Source organism: Sphaerodactylus townsendi, linkage group LG14, assembly GCF_021028975.2.
Source record: "Sphaerodactylus townsendi isolate TG3544 linkage group LG14, MPM_Stown_v2.3, whole genome shotgun sequence".
In the NCBI taxonomy this organism is placed as follows: domain Eukaryota; kingdom Metazoa; phylum Chordata; class Lepidosauria; order Squamata; family Sphaerodactylidae; genus Sphaerodactylus; species Sphaerodactylus townsendi.
This window is the reverse complement of record NC_059438.1, coordinates 8266905-8284314: the sequence shown is the minus strand read 5'-3', so window position 1 is coordinate 8284314 and position 17410 is coordinate 8266905. Positions and strand designations below refer to the sequence as shown.

The 17410-nt window shown below is 46.8% G+C and overlaps 1 protein-coding gene across 1 annotated transcript in view; it reads left to right on the top strand.

Moving 5' to 3' along the window:
- Window positions 1–15505: 15505 nt before the first annotated feature.
- ADGRG1 (adhesion G protein-coupled receptor G1) overlaps window positions 15506–17410 on the top strand; it is a 41513-nt gene continuing 39608 nt past the window's right edge. Inside the window, exon 1 of the mRNA XM_048515242.1 lies at window positions 15506–15740. The gene's annotated coding sequence lies outside the window, so the exon portion shown is untranslated. The remainder of the gene's footprint in view (window positions 15741–17410) is intronic.

Here is a 17410-nt window from a genome sequence, read left to right as displayed (position 1 = left end):
ACGGTTGTCCCAGTCTGAAGGCGTGCCTGAAATTTTGATCAAACCGTCTCAGTGCTTCCTCCTCTTGATTTTGCTCTACTTTGAATCTGTTTGTTCTTCCTTTGCCTCGTCGGCATGCCCTAGTGTTACCCACAGCCAGGGGTAACTAGAAAGTGATTTCAGAGTGATTTCAGCTTTGTCAGCAATGACCGATAGTGATTTCAGAGTGATTTCAGCTTTGGCAGCAATGAGTGGATGCAGAAACAGGCTGCCTTCAGAGCAGAGGTTCTTTATTGTGATTTCAAGCTCTTTCCAGGCCAGACTGCCCAGTACAGAATGAAACACAGCCCTTTTTATACAGTTTTTCACCCAATCAGAGGAGGAAGGGGGGCAGTCCCCTGCCACATAATACAGACAATTTAAAACAAAGAGGAGGAAGACAGTCTTTTGTTTTTGCTGATGGGATTAAGTCCCAGAAGAAAAGGCTGCCAATGAATCTTGAGATCCTAGAAGTGGAAACTTCAATAGTCCAATGGGTCTTGAGATCCTAGAAGTGGATACTTCAATAGTCCAATGGGTCTTGAGATCCTAGAAGTGAAAATTCAAATAGTCCAATGGGAAGTAGGGTGATGTCCTTCAAACAGCCAAGGCACTCCTTGTAAGTCCAAAAAGGTATTTTGTTGAGGTTGACAAACTTATCAGATTGTAAGAAGGAGTTGTCCTTACTTTGCATTTTCTGACCTACTTCCTTGTTACCTAGCTAAAATAAAACTACTAAAATCCTAAGAGGCTTCTTCTATTAATACAATAAAGTAAGAAGAATATTTCTAATCCATTTCTCTTCTTGTCTATCACTTAAAGTAACTCTATAGAATCCCTTAACCTTATAACAAAGAACCTCCAATACAGTACAAGCCCATATAAACATATAAGCAAGAGAATCCTAAATTAACAGTAACAAAACCTTAAAGCAACTGGAGAACCTAGCTAAAGTATAATCCTAAACATTTGGCAAATAATAAATCCAACACTGAGGGGCTTACATTAAACCTTAAAAGGGAAAAAGGCAAGAAGGAAACCATGTGAAATATCAGCACATTTGTATATACATGTTCTTTCCAGGACTTGTGGAGGCTTTTGGACAACACTGGTCTCTTTGCTCTGATCCTTAGCCAGTGTAGTTCGGTGGCAGGCTCAGGAAAATATTTTTCCTATTTTCCTGCTGGTAACACTAGTGCTGCGGCTTCCACTTGGCTGATCAGCCGGCGCTGCAGCTGCTGGAGGGAATGCCCCGTTGCTCGGTCGCATAAAGGGTGGTGGTGGTTGCTGGCGTCCGCAGCCTCTTCTTTGCACTGCGCCCCCCTCCCTCCCTCTCGCGGGAGGATTCATGGTGCTAATGAGACTAGCTGGGGCAGATCCCCCTTTTATAAGCCGGCTGTGACATTTTGCTGATTGTGATGGTAGTGCATTGTGACAGAAGCAGGGTTGGCCCTGGTTGGATGGGAGACACAAGGTAGTCCAAGGTTGTGACACAGAAGCAAGCAACGTGAAACCACATTGGTTTGTCTTTTGTTTTTAAAGCCTTACGGGATGGCTGTAAGTTGGCCGCAAGGGTAAGCCTTGAAACCTCAAGAAGAACTACCTGGTATCTACTTAATCCTCTTGTCTGTCTTACCAATGATGCCAACAAGAGAGAAGGTGTGGAGTAAAAAACAGATGTCCTTCCATATACGGATTGTCTTCAAGCTGCTCCTGAAGGTCAGGGGAATTTGAATCCCTCCCCAGGTGCTTCTCAGTCCATGCAGGATTCACAGTGGTAACCACCACAGGCCTCGCTCCTCATAGAGTGGTTTCTTCATTTCTGACGGCTCACCTGTCCTACCTGATAAATTGTCATCATTCGTCATCATTCGGCTGGTAACTTTCAATTAATCTGCCACGTATTTGGGCTGCATGCTGGCAAGTTTCTCTGGTCACACGCTTGTCCCATTCTGAAGGCGCGCCTGAAATTTTGATCAAACCGTCTCAGTGCTTCTTCCTCAAGCAAGCCCGGCCCAGCCAGAAGGCAGGATATTCTCAATGAAAAATGATGATAGACACAGAATCTTCAATGCAGGAATCCTTTACTAGGACCATCGCACAGGGAAACGAACATGCAAGGGTGGCTGGAGCTCCTCTCCCGTGGGGAGGTCACGCAGCTGGCTGGGGAAGATCTGGGCAGCCTCCGTGGAAATGAGGGGAGCCCAAGCCAGCAGCCCTTGTCTAGGGGCTGCTGAGCTTCCTCCCCGCACAAAGGCTGCCCGGCTGGCTGGCGGATGAGGCGAGGACTCCTGTGCTGCACAGGAGTCTTTGCTTCAGCCCCCAGAGAGCCAGGTGGCTTACATGAGGGGGGGAAGGGAGGCAGTGGTGGGATTACCGGTTCGGCGAACTAGCTGATATTTAGCTACCGGTCCGAACCGGCTGAATCCCACCTCTGGAAAGGAGCTTGTAAGCCACCTAAAGTCTCCTCACAAGAGAGAAAGGTGGGATATAAATCCAAACTCTTCTTCTCTTCTTCTTCTGGAGGTCTAATGGCTATTAGAAGGTTGCCCTTTGATAGGCCTTGGATATTGATCTATAAGAGCTTGGAGAAAATGATACCGTTGTTGAGGGGAAATGATAAGGGATGCATAGTGTGTATAACTGTGACCATATATGCATGAGTACCTCTACCCATATTTTTCACGCCCAGTGGCTCCCCAGGGTGGCTTCAGGTGAGGAAAACGGCCTGAAAATATATATTTAAATGGGATCTCTAGAAAGCAAACTGCCAGTACCTCATCTAGTTTGGCTGTCATATTGAAGAAACTGCACAGAAGTTTGCTGTCTTTTAGCCAACAGCGTTGCAGTATTTAAAAAAAACAGCAGGGTGTAAACAGAGTGCTTTGCAAGTCAGTGGTGTTACATCATGCTTCGCTGTGACTCTGCTTCCCCAGACTGAATGGGAGAGCAGTTTAATGCTCAGACATCAACTCTTGCTCTGCTCAGGGTTGCTAGGAATTGTAGACAAAGGACAAAATAAAAGGCATCTTTGTTGGGTCTTGACTGAGGCATTATGGCAGAGACTCGTGGCACTTTCTCAGAACTGAACTCATAGCAGAAATACAGCATAAAAACCTCAGAAGAGAATGCCAGCACACAAATACCGCTGACAAGCAGAAAGAGCGACATTGCGGACTGCGTGCGTATCAGGGTCACACACTCTTCGTCTGCTGAAGCCACAAGTTATAGCTCAGTAGAAATTCAGCAGGTACAGAGCCTCAAAGGCAACCTTCCTATTATATTCTATGAACAGATGAGCTGCTTTTTGCTAGAACAGCATTTCAATGTCAAAAGCCCTCACAATCACATGGCTATTTCCAAAATGAATGTGCCCCTTGAACAATGTTTCAAAGGGAAGGAGATGAATATGCCTCCTAGAGAACAGGGACTTCCACTGGCCAGAGGGTGATAGATCCATAAGGCTTTCTTGGAATATAGGAACGGATCTCCAGCAGGGAAGGAGAAGGCCTGCTAAATCAAATATTGTACCTTCAGATCATCCTTCCCCATTATCTCGCCACTGTGGACTTAATGGGATCTTAGTACTGGCATCTACAAACCAGATCTTCTACCATCTACCACCATGGGAGGCTGTTTAATGGTGAGAGAGAACCTGCCTTCCATCCCCTGCTTAAGAAGGGGATGGCCTTGACTCAGTGGTAGCTTGTTCACTTTGTTAGCAGAAGGTCACATGTTCAATCCCTGGCAATTCCTGTGAAAAGATTGAGTAGGGGGAAATTATAGCAAGGGAGTAACATAAGAACTATAGTGCTGATGAGGGTGGGTCCTTATTTTTAAAAGTACACTTTCCCATCCAGAATGCAGATTATTAACTTGGATTTTCCTGTTTCTGAAAATCAAGCAGACTTTAGAAAGGGCATACTAAAGCCAGGCGAAACCTGGAAAGAGACCAATTAGAGGAGGAGGTTATGTGGATTGTCCCCCCAAAACAATAACCACAAGGAGAAACAACACTCCAGTTTGGAAGCACAGGTGGGTGTGCTGCTGAGCTTCCCCCAGCAATAAGTTGTCGAGCAGTTGTTGATGCTTTGGGGCAAGGCAAGGATAGCACATTTGTTTAACATTTGCTGGCTGAGTAATGCTGGGTCCAGGAAGAATGTGGTGGTGGTGCTGGGTTGATGCCAGTGGGATCACAAATGTGTGTCACTCTGCCTGAAGTACATGAGCACAGCTAAGGACAACAGTATGGACTAAATGAATGGATCCACCCCAATAGTTGCCCAAGTTACAGGGATGTGCAATTAGGGGGATTGGTTGTGGTGGGTTTTCCGGGCTGTGTGGCCGTGGTCTGGTGGATCTTGTTCCTAACATTTCGCCTGCATCTGTGGCTGGCATCTTCAGAGGTGTATCACAGAGGGAAGTCACAGTGTGTAACAAACTTCTCTCTGTGATACACCCTGAAGATGCCAGCCACAGATGCAGGCGAAACGTTAGGAACAAGATCCACCAGACCATGGCCACACAGCCCGGAAAACCCACCACAACCAGTTGAATTTAGCCGTGAAAGCCTTCGACAATAAATTAGGGCAGTGGTGGCAAACCTTTGGCACTCCAGATGTTATGGACTACAATTCCCATCAGCCCCTGCCAGCATGGCCAATTGGCCATGCTGGAAGGGGCTGATGGGAATTGTAGTCCATAACATCTGGAGTGCCAAAGGTTCGCCACCACGGAATTAGGGGGATGCTTGCAGGAGTGGAGTGGGAATAAAACTTGCCATTTTCCTGCCTATGATAGATGAACCACCCCCCTTGGTCCTAATCCCCTGCTGATTTTTCCCTAAGAATGTCCCACAAAGCTATTTTCTCTGCAGTTGGGCTTATTTCCTATTTTGAGTAAGAGGGAGTGAAAACATAATACCTTTGAGTATTTGCAGAGGAAAGTTACAGGGGAAGACATAATACCTATGGGTGATTTGCAGGGGAAAGTTGCTGGACAGGTGAAGGCAGGGGCGTATCTACAGAAAATGGTCTCTGGGGTAAGCTCTCAAACTGCCCCTCCCAACCCTCTTGCAGTCTGGATGACATTCCCCTATTGATACGCCATAAGATTGCATTTGCCTTTTTTGTTGCTCATATTTAAGTTACTGTCCACTCATAACCCAATATCTTGTTCTCACGCACTACTATTCAGTAGTGTATCCTCAATCAAAGGAGAAAGGGTGGAAAGAGAGAGAAAAAGGGGGGGAGAGAGAAAAAGGGGTGTGAGAGAGAAAGATGTGCAAACTATGTAGCCTGTCCATTGAGTCTACCTTGCAAGACTTCTCCCAATCCCTGTATTATAATGCCAAAAAAAAAAAAAAAGGTTTGGGAGATTTGCTTTTTTCACAACACCTTGTTCTATCCTCAAGTTCTGCATCTTCTTCCCAGAGGGACTTAAGATTTGCATGTCAGATTTACGGAGTCCATTTGCACTCTGGGGAGTAAGAGCCTCTTTTTGTAAAAATCTGTTGATCTACAAATCTACAGTTTGGGAAGTGTCATTCAAAAAGGAACTGCATGGAAGGCAAAGCTAGCCCTATGACAAAGATCCATGCCTCCAACTGAAGTTCTGTTTTTCAGGCATATCTTGGGCCTTTCCCCACTCCCTTCCATCCCCCCTATGCCGCACGGCATCCCAGGCGCGCGCCCAGGCGTCCCCACGACCCTGTGCTCTGTGCGGGGTCGTCAAAAGGCGCCGTTTGGAAGAGCGCCTGGGATGCCGCGCGCTAAGGGGGCGCGGCAGCGGCAGCGTCGGGGCGGCTGCGCTGTGGCCGCCCCTGCCGTGGGGAGGGAGGAGGAACCCCGCGCTACTCTCCTCAAGTAGCGCGGGGCTTACGGTAAGTGGGGAAAGGCCAAGGAGATACTCTCTGGATGCCAGACATTCAGAACAGGTGGTAATATTAGGAGGTGCAGCTCGGGGGTGGTGACAGCTATTCATTTAGCCCCACCCAAAATCCCAGGAATGCCTCCCTTTATCAGGCTGCTGCTGTCTCTCAAGTCAAAACAAAAGCTCCAAGTCCTCTTATCCTCCATGTAAACAACAAAGGCTTTGCCCATTTGTTTAACTTGTGTAGGTTGACTGCTCCTTACTGGGTGCTAGCCAAGTCAGCAAATGAGAGTGTGATCAGAGCAACACTCAGACAAAGGGGAAGCCCCTTGGCTCAACAGAAGAACAACTGTTTCACATGAGTTTTTACCCAGACATCTCTAGTTTATTTATTTACAAAATACGTATTCAATGGGGTGTTGTGGGGTTTCTGGGCTGTATGGCCATATTCCAGTAGCATTTTCTCCTGACGTTTCACCTGCATCTGTGGCTGGCATCTTCAGAGGATCTGATGGTAGCAAGTGGAGTATATATATCTGTGGAATGACTAATTGATGAACCTCCAGCTACTGAGGCCAGAACTGACAGTCCACCCAGCTCACCTGAGCCAATGAGACAGCTGAGAATCTGTGGCGGCATGCTAAAAGATGCAGAGCACATTTGGAGGCTCAGAGACGTCACAGATGGTGCTCTGAGTAGTCTCAGGAGTGAGACGAAGGCCCCTTCTGCACATGCGGAATAATGCACTTTCAATGCACTTTGCAGCTGGATTTTACTGTGCGGAATAGCAAAATCCACTTGCAAACAATTGTGAGAGTGGATTGAAAATGAATTCCAGCATGGGGTAGTGGTTAAGAGCAGGCACACACTAATCTGGAGAACCGAGTTTGATTCCCCACTCTACCACTTGAGCTGTGGAGGCTTATCTGGTGAACCAGATTAGCTTGTGCACTCCAACATATGCCAGCTGGGTCACAATTGTTTGGAGCTCTCTCAGCCCCACCTACCTCACAGGGTGTTTGTTGTGAGGAGGGAAAGGAAAGGAAATTGTAAGCCCCTTTGAGTCTTTGAAGAAGGGGGGATATAAATCCAAACAACTCCTCCTCCTCCTCCTCCTCTTCTTCTCCTTCATTATTATTATTAATCTGCATGGGCAGAAGGGGCCTAAGCAAGAGACGGCTCTGGGAAGTTGCGATTGCAAAAGCAACGTTGTTGAAAGCCTGACAACTTTCTGCTGCACCTCCTCCCAGGCTGATATCTCTGAGTCTGAACTCATAGACCTGGAATGACTGACTTGACCCACATTCGATCCTTGGCTGGCTCTCCTCAGACCTGCACTGAACTTGGTTTCTTTGAACTTTCAGTAAGTTTCCTCTCTCCCTCTCAACTATGCCTGCTTGCAGTTGTAATTCAAATCCCTTTGAACTCAACAAGCCAGGACACATGAACACCATTAAAGCAATTCTGAAAACAGTTGATACATTCAGAACACAAAAACTTTGGTTAGGAAGGAGGGATCACTGAAGGAATGCCAAACAAAACAAGTCTTCGCCCTTATTACTTAGAACAATAAGATTATCTTGAGTGTCTGATATTTACTGGAATAGATAAAGACTGAAACGTGTATTGTTAATCTAACGCTCTAGAAAATATTTGTCATACTGTTTAACTGCTCTTAATAGCTATGTATTATATTGTATTGTACAATAATGCTTAATTGCCTGTCTTAGTTCACTGATGTTCCCAGAATTGCAGCAGACGTTTGCTGATGTGCCCCAGAATTGCGGCAGAATTGCTGTACCTCCTTCAACTGTGGAATACTCATCTGCCATATTTTCTACGATTGTGGGAAAGTAGCACCTTCTCGAACAAAGATTTAAAGACCAAGCTGCAGCAGCAGCAGCAGCAGCAGCACTATGTTATCCTTTAAAACCAGCATAATGCTAATTTTTCTGTGAATACTCAGACTGCCTTGAAATGAAAGTTAAGCACATGCATTTGAATCTCCCTGGGGAGAGAGCTTTACAGCCCAATCCATGTAGGACTGGAACCACCTTAGAATGGTGCCTTCCAATCCAAGCCCAGACAGGCTGTCCAGGAGATACCATGCCTGTAAGCTACTCTGTCCATCTCCCAATACAAGTTAGCTACCAGGGCAAGTAAGCAGAGGCGTGGGGGGGGTGGTGGTGGTGGTGGTGGTGGTGGAATGGTGCCCAGGGAAACACCTGCTCTGGGCACACACCCCACCCCACCCTTCCACATCCCCGCACCCCACTAACCTTGCAGTTGGGCAGATCGGCAGAGACAGGCCTGGTGGCAGCCCAGCCAGGCTACTCCTTCGGCCGACGGAAACTCCACTGGCTGAAGGCACAGTCTGGCATGGTGGGGCCGAGGGGAGGAATGTGGGGTAATTCTCCACCCCCACATGACCAGTTGGTGTGCACCTGACTCGGGGACCTGTGACCCCACATATTCCCGTAAGCGCTTCGCTTCTGCAATGAAGGCTGTTTCAGTCCCATAACCAGGCCTAAACCTAGACTGGAAGGGGTCTAAACAGTTTGCCTCATCCAGGAAAGCTTGGGGTAGCCACCATCTTTTTAAGCACCTTGAAATAATCAGGTAGGAGGTGATGCGAAAGACCTAAACTGGAGACCCTGGAAAGCTGGTACTAGTCCGAGTACACAAGACTTGAAGTCCACGAGTCTGACTCAGGCAGTAGATTGCGTTCAAAGTTTCAACATTCACTCTTGGTGGAAGAGGTGAAAGACCATTCTTCATAAGCATCCCTTGACTCAAAGCTGGATTCCTTCTAGGAATCCATTCAGATCAAAAGCCACTGGTGATGGGAATTGTGACGCTGGGGTAACTGGTGATGTCTCACATCAAGGATGTTTTTAGAAGTAGCCACAAAAGGTTGCCTAAAAAGCACCTTCTTTTACAAGGGTATTATAACATCATGTTCCTGGACTCTATTTTCAGATGATTGATATTCAGTCCAGCCTCAAAATCATCTGATCTGGGTCCTGAGCAAAGTAAACATCAGAGGTGGACATTCTCCACCTACCTCTGGGCATATATGCGGAAGTATAAAGCAGCAGCTGTATGTGGTTAGTGGATGGTCCGATCATGTGGGCAACATGAAAGGCTTTTGGCGCAATTAAAAAGGAAGTCTTCACGTCAAATGCTAAATTGGCGTTTCATGAACAAACAGTGATCTCAAGAGACCTATAAATGAGATGTGTTCAGAAGGGCCAGCGAATGTGCTGAGAGGACCTGATGTGGTTGAATTTAAGGCAACGCAAACCTGATCAGAGATGAACGGGAAACCAATTGCCTGCTCCCTTTGGGGTGCTGCAAACTTTCCATGGAAAAATGGGATACTGGGCCTAATAAGAGAGAAACAATCGATGGAAGATCAGACCTGCTAGCTACGGCTGTTTTCTTTCCCTCTGAAATGAGGAATAGCCAAGTCAGTTCTTCTTTCTGCTGAAGGTGTTTGTCAAACCTGAGTTCCATTTCCCTTGGTTTCTCGGTTTGTGTACTGTGATGATGTTTGTAGACTACCTATCTGGTTTGTCACACTGACAAATAGAAAAAAAAAACCTTGTGGTTCAAGCAGCTGGTTACGCTGGAGATGGAGATGCACACCTAACAATGCATGCATGCAACTTAAGGCTTACTTCTTGCAGAAGTGATCCACTTATGTCTGGCATGTTCTGTTTACGTTGTGGGGGGGGGGGGATGGCCCATATGATAAAATGCTTCTACTTCCCAACAGTTCTTTGAGCATAAGCAACTTGCATGCCAAGGAAGAAGGATTTCCGCTCAGTCTTCTCCAATTCCAATTCCAAAGCCTTTATTGGCATTATAAATTACAGAGTTAGTAGAAAAGGGGTATTTATCTACTAACTGAGACATTAAAACATTAAAATCCATTAAAACATTAAATACATTAAAACAATGTTGAACATTCACAACCACTCCTTGTAAACCGCACATATAAATTAATTTAACCATTACTGCTATGTAGGCAATGATTGCGCCTGACCAAATAGTGCCTCAAAAAACTTGCAACATTCTCACATACAAGATCACAGGACCCGTTGAGTAGAAAGTTCATCACAGATGATAACCTGACAGCGTTTGAGCTCTCTACTAATGGACAGATGTACATGGAGCGTAATGACTCGTATATTGGACATTCCAATAGTACATGTTGAACCGTCTCAGCAACGGCCATGTTACATTGACATAACCTGTTCTCATATGGAGTGTTATTATACCTGCCAAGAGTCATAGCGTTAGGTAGCGCATTAAAACGAGCCAAAGTGTACACTCTGCGTTGTTTGGGATTGCACAGAATGTACAGATAGTTGGCACAGTAATCTGATCGGACAATTCCCAAGGCCTGTGGGGAGCAGCTTTTCCCCCCCTCCTGCAACATTCTCAGTTTCTCTCGTTCAACTAAAACAGATTTAATTTCATTATGAATTCTGATGGCAGATATAGTTTGGAACTGGTCAGCTGTTAAGCCCATGTTGTTAAGTTTCTTATCGATGTCAGCCAACCATTTCACAGATGTAGATTCTGATAAGAGTTGATGTATAAAACCATTGGGTCTGGGCTCAAAATGAATTTGGGTCCAGTACTTAAATACTCTTGTCCATGCCATCAGTTCTATACTATTTTGTCCAGTTTCTCTGCATAGGGTGTCATATGGGACACACCTTGGTGACCCTAAAATTCTTCGCAAAAAGTATCCCTGTACTGACTCAAAAGGTGATTTAATTTGGGGGATCCATATTGGGGCTCCATATAATAGCTGAGGGATTATCTTTGCATTGAAGATTTTCAGTGCAGCGGGGACAAATTGGTGTCCTTTAGAGTAGAAAAATCGGAGAATCGCTGCAGCATTCACCTTAGCTTTGTTCTCTGCTTGTTTGCTGTGAGGGACCCAAGATAGGTTGTAACTGAATAGGAGCCCTAGATATCTAAACTGACTTACTTGCTCTAGGACATGGTTGTTCACTTTCCAGCTACATTTGCACCTAGATTTTGCAAAGATCATGACTTTGGACTTGTCGTAGTTGAGCGTCAGCTTATTTACATGACAGTGCTCAGTCTTCTCTAGTTTTCCATGCCCCCCAAATACTTTTGTCTGAAGAAGTGTCCAATCACATGGGCTCCCACCAAAAATCTGAAGAGGGAGAACACAGATACAGGTTTATACCTCTTAGAGAACGAAACCTACCTCCCATTCCATTTTGTTTAGACTATTGCAGATAGGAGTAGAATTCATCCTATCAGACTCTGGTCTTTCCCTATCTCTATAAGAGCTCTTAGCTGTTTGGAAGATCAGCTAAAGTCTTCATGTTCTGAAATGGTGTAAACTTTTCCCTCCCCTCTCTGCTCTCCACATCACGACTCTCAAACGTAATCATCAGAGACACAAAGTGCCAATTGTGTGTGCAACAGACATGAAAAGCCGCTGGACTGCATTCATCAGTCTGATTCCACACAAGTCCATCTGTTCAAAGGGAGATGACTTCTCCACAATCATGCTCTATTTCGGCGTCCTTGTGATTATGAGGTATGTGTGTTTTCATGCAGTCGTGTTCTACCAGTCGCTGTGCTACAAATTCCCGTGTCCTTCAAACTTGCCTCTGGAGCCCTGGGGCCCCTTCCGCACATGCAGAATAATGCACTTTCAATCCACTTTCACAATTGTTTGCAAGTGGATTTTGCTATTCCACACAGGTGCCAAGTGTATTGAAAGTGGATTGAAAATGCATTAGTACCCAGGAAAATGAAAATACACAGGATCTGTAAGGCTTCATTGCGGTGTCATTGGGTTCAACATTTGGATCAAAACAAACCATTTTCAGCATATTTCAGAGAACTGGTGTGTTTAGGCTCTTGGAGCAAGATACCGGAGAAGCTGGTTCAAATCCCCACTTCGCCATGGAAGCATGCTGCCTGATCTTGGGCTGGACACATGCTTTCATCTTAAGTTACCACCACTTAGCCTAACTTACTCACAGGTTTGTTTTTGTAAACATAACATGGAGGAGTGAAGAACAATGGAGTAAGTGGCTTTGGGAAGAGTAGTGGGGGATAAATACCTAAACCAGTGTAAAATGCGTTGCTATAATCCAATTATGCCTCTCCCTCCTCAAATGTACCAGCCTTTCTCACAGTGGTCAGCTTACTCTTTTTTGGATGGGGGAGGGGAGAAAGGTGATTGAAGGTCGAAACCCAGATCACAGATATCATGTCAGCACGACCTCTGCAAAAGTCGTAATCCTAACCTTGGAATGCAATAATTCAGTAGTTGCATTATTGTTTCCGTGTCCATGACAGCGTGTTGCCTGGACGTTCCGATAAAACAATCCCACATCTACCCCTTTTGGAAGGACTTCGTGTGTTTAAAAATCAGCAAAGCCTGCTTAACTAGTGACTACATCAAGCTGAAAAGAAATGCACCCAGGAGCTGAAAGGCCTGTCTCATCCTGTTTTACTTTAAAGTCCCTTGAAAATCATCATCTGGCGACAGGCTTTATTATTATTATTTTCCCCCTTTCTTCCTTCTGTCTCCATTTAGATCGTAGGCCTGTTGAAGACAGGGGCCTCTCACGTTCTTTTACTTAGACTTCCAAGTCAAGTGTCATGTGTAGTGAAGCAGTTTTACAGCTAGCCAGAAGCAGAGTTCAGGGGTGTAGAACTGTGAGTGATTTCTCGGGCAAGAGGAGAATCTCTCACCCTATCCATGGGAAATTTCACATCACAGCAACCCCCAAAAGACGGTTAGGGTAAAGTCTGTGTTTCTCAGGCAAAAGGCATTTGCAGGTGTGCAATCAAAGGATTCCGCTCACAGGGGAGCAAACTACCAGGATGCCCTGAGTTATCTTTGTTCTGCAAAATCTTTGGCTTAACCCCTTAATTACCATCCCTGGTCCTCATTCTGTTTCTATATCTCCACTGATTGCTATGAAGGCTACAAAACAGACTGCTGCAGGTCACATTGGTGGTTGGGTTAATCACTAACTCTGCTTTTGAAGCAACAGGAAGGTTTCGCTAGGAGAACATAGCCGATCTGGCTGCTGCTAAAAGAAGGTTCTTAAGTAGATGGATTTTGGTTTGTTCCCAGCAGGGCTCCCTTTATGTTTATCTGGCAAAATCTTTTAGTTGCTTAAGGAAGCATCCTTGACTGATCCAAGTAGCAGATTATATTCAAAAGTTAATTATTTCACATACCGTCACTTATTGAAGATGGCAACAACATGGTGTGCAGGAGCCATCTTAGAACTGGCACACACACCCCTTTTCTACACAGGAGGGAATATTTCTGTTTTGTTGCCTGCTGCAACACACAAACGCACCATGTAAAACAGACAAGTCCAAAGGTTTCCTTCACAAATTGTATGCAGTCTGGTTAATTAATCTAATGCACTTTTGCCAGTGAGTAAAATCTTGGATTGACTTCTGCATAAATAGGCATGGGATTGCACTGAACGGCTGGGTGATTCTCAATGCTAACCTAAGCAGAGACACACCTTTCAAATCCATTGAAGTCAGCAGGCTTAGAAAAGCATAACTCTGTTTAGGATGGCATTAATTGGGCAGCATCCTTGCAAATGACCTTTCCTCTCCCTCTCTGACTTTGGTAGTTTCTCCTGCTTCCAGTATTTAGATGGAGAACAGGGACTTCTTTGAGCATAGATTCAGGCAGGTAGCCACGTGGTCTGAAGCAGCAGAAAAAAAGGTTGAATCCAGTGGCACCTTTAAGCCCAAGAAGGTTTTATTCTTGGTATAAGAAGAAGAATACCGTGTTTGGGGTGTTGTGTGCTTTCCAGGTTGTATGGCCATGTTCTAGTAGCATTTTCTCCTGACATTTCGCCTGCATCTGTGGATTTATATATTATATCCTCTGAAGATGCCAGCCACACAATAAAGATCATCTGAAGATGCCAGCCACAGATGCAGGCGAAACAACAGGAGAAAATGCTACTAGAACACGGCCACACAGCCAGGAAACCACACAACCCCCCAGTGATTCCGGCTGTGAAAGCCTTTGACAATACCGAATTTGCTGATGGCTGCATTGGATCCAAGCAAAATCTGAAAACTGGAGTTCTTTGGTGTCATTTTGGTTGGTTTTACCTGAACTTTGTTTCTGGGTTTTGCTTTTGGGCCAAGAGGACCACTCTGCAAAAAAACAAACAAACACGTGCTTAACGGGAAAGGGACTTTGGACTATATTGCTGTGTATAACAGGACCATCTGTTTCTGAGTTTATGATCCTGCTATAAAATTTCAGCATCTTTTAAGATGTAATATTGATACTTGTGGTTTGTTTCAGACTTCTGCAATCCAATTTGCTGTGTGTCCCACCGTGTAATCCACCTTGAGTCTCAGTGAAAAAGGAGGATAATCAGAAATGTAAAATGAAACAAATACAATTTCAGATGCTTTCATTTTGGTGTGTTTCAGAGCTCTAAGTTTACTCCGTGGGCATGTTCAGGATCATTTCAACTTTGCTCTCACACTAGAGTCACAATCGATAGTAAGTCTTCTGCACTTGATTGGAGAAGCTTCCGACCCTCTTTCTTTTTTACGGTTCAAGGGCAGGTGAATGTATACTATCTTATTCCATATGGATGGAGAGGATACAGCATGATACAATCTCATCTTCTCAGATCTAAGAAGCTAAGCAGGGATGGTACTTGGGAAGGGGACCTACAAGGAAGACTCTGCAGAGGAAGGCAATGACCTCTGCTTTTCACTTGCCATGAAAGCCCTTTGCAAGTGGGTTGCACTTTGATGGCATTTTACACATAGACACAATATGAAGCTGGCATGTGGTATAGCCTGATCTGATCTGAGATATCATAAGCATGGTCTATTTGGAAGAGAGACCTGCAAAGGAAGACGCTGCAGAGGACAGCCCTGGCAAACCACCTCTGCTCCTCATCAGCCTTGAAAGCCCCCTTGCTGGAGTCACCACAAGTGGACTGCAACTTGATGGCATTTGGCACAAACAAAATATAAATGTGGATGTGGAATGATGTGGTATAGCCAGATCTGATCTGAGATACTATAAGCAGGGTGAACTTGTAAGAGAGACCTGCAAAGGAAGACCCCGGCAGAGGAAGACCCTGGCCAACCACCTCAGCTTCTCACTGCTTGAAAGCCCCTCGGTGGGGTCACCACAAGTGGGATGCAAGTTGATGCCATTTGACACACAAGCACAATATAAAGCTGGAATGTGGAATAGTATGGTATAGTCTGATCTCGACAGATCTGAGACGCTATCAGCAGGGTCAACTCGGAAGGGAGACCTGCAAGGAAGACCCCGCGGAAGACCCTGGCAAACCACCTCTGCTCCTCGTCAGCCTTGAAAGCCCCTTGCCGGGGCCGCCGTAAACCAGCCGCTACTTGACCGCACTAGACACGCCACATGCGAGGAGAGTCCCGGCAAAGTTGACTAACCCAGTCGGCCGGTGACGAAGGCGCACGTGCGAACGCCCCCTCGAAGCCGGCGTGGGAAAGCGCGTCAGTTTTTTCCGGAGTAGCGCGCAGTCCGTGCCACCTGCTGCAGCGCCACCCAGGAAAGTCCACGCCGGGAAAGGACAGGCGCCCGCCCCATCCCCGGAGCCAGTCGCAGCAGGGGGGCTGCAGAGGTCGCTGGCGCCGCCTAAGAGGCGTGGTGCTCGCCGAGTCGGAGCAGGGAGCGGAGCGGACGCCCTGCCGCGCCTCCATAGTGTCCGAAGCGGGCGCCGGATTGGGAATTCGGATCGGGAATTCGGATCGAGGCGCCTCCTGCTTCCACCGAAAAGCGGCCTCTTTGCCAAGTAAGGGGGCCGACAGAGCAGGGGGGTGGGGGGCAAAATAATCCCGGGACCGGGTGAACGCTTCCAAGTAGTGTTGCTCTCTTTGGCACGCACGGCGACCAGCCTGTGACTCCTGTGAAGTTCTGTGGGGCGCAGGCTGTAGGAAAGGCGCCCTCCCCTTTGTTGCGGATCCCTATTGAATGCCTGCAGCGTTGCTTACTTCCCGGGAAGGGCGCGTAGGAATGGATTGGACCGCAGATTCGCATTTGCACTTTGCAGATTCGCATTTGGTTGGGACGCCGGTTTGTGTCGCCTCCGGGGGGCTTATTCCCAAGTAAGCACTGGGATTGCAAGCGTTGGGAATTTGCACCGGTCGTATGTTTGGACCGGGACTCCAAACTGGCCAGCAGTTTGGAGTCCCGGTCCAAACATACGACAGGACAGGTGCAGATTCCCAAGGCTTGCAACCCCAAGCGTGCTTACTTGGGAGTAAGCCCCACGCAACACAGGCTTTTACCTCTCTGTAGCCAGGTAGAAGAGTTTGGTCTTGTACCTCTGCCATAGAAATCCACGTGATTTTTAAGCGCCTCACTATTTAAACGGGATACAAAATTGGAGTCCGGAAGTACCTTAAAAACCGCATGGATGACCTCCTAAGCTTTTTTGGGAGGATGGGGATGGGGAAAAGGTATCCATGGCAACGTTGTGGAAGGGTAAATCCGGGGGGCGGGTGTGTGTGTGTGAAGTCAGGTCTGGCACAGGCACCATCTCTCTCGCAACCCCTGGCAGTGTTTGGAGAGAGCCACAGTTCCAATTTCAAACACACTGTGTGCTTTGTGCATTAGTATAGGACCAGGTGCTCCCTGGCACGCCTGCCAGACTGGCACACATGAGCCATTGGCTTGGCATGCAGAACAGCTTCTCTGCCCAAGCATCCAGGGCCGAGCCCCTACAGCTCTGGAAGAGCTCCTGGGGTTCAGCTCTTCCCCCTCCCCAGTTGATCTCTTTCTTCACACACACCCCTCGCACCACCCCTCTTTGCTTGCCTGCCCACTATACCAAGCAGACGTTGGCGCTGCGGGGCATTTGGCGGCACTCCCTCCAAAAGGCTTGGCAAGTCCTGTGCAGTAGGGATTCATGTTTGTTGCAGCCAGAGATTTCAAGGCATTTTTCCAGTAGCTTCAGAGGGCTGCTCTGCAATGAGTTTCTTTGGGGGCCAGAAGTGAAAGCCCTTGTCCAAGGCGTTCACGGCCAGAATCACTAGGGGGTTGTGGGTTTTCCGGACTGTATGGCTGTGTTCCAGTAGCATTCTCTCCTGTCGTTTCGCTTGCATCTGCGGCTGGCATCTTCAGAGGATCTGAAAGCCCTTGGCTTCCGAGGTAATAATGTTCATTGGTCTTTGACATGCTGCTAGGTGCGGTGATGTTTTGATACGTTGTTCTCCCACTTTTTGCTGGTTTGCCTACCCCCTTAAATGGTTGTCACGAGGGCAGGCAACGCTCGCTTGGGAAATTCTTGGAGATTTGAGGTTGGATCCTGGGGAGCAAAAGGACCCCAACAGGGTATATAATGCCATAGAGCACAGGTGTCAAACTCGCGGCCCTCCAGATGTTTTGGACTACAATTCCCATCATCCCCTGCCAGCATCATGCCCTGCCAGCATCATGCTGGCAAGGGATGATGGGAACTTT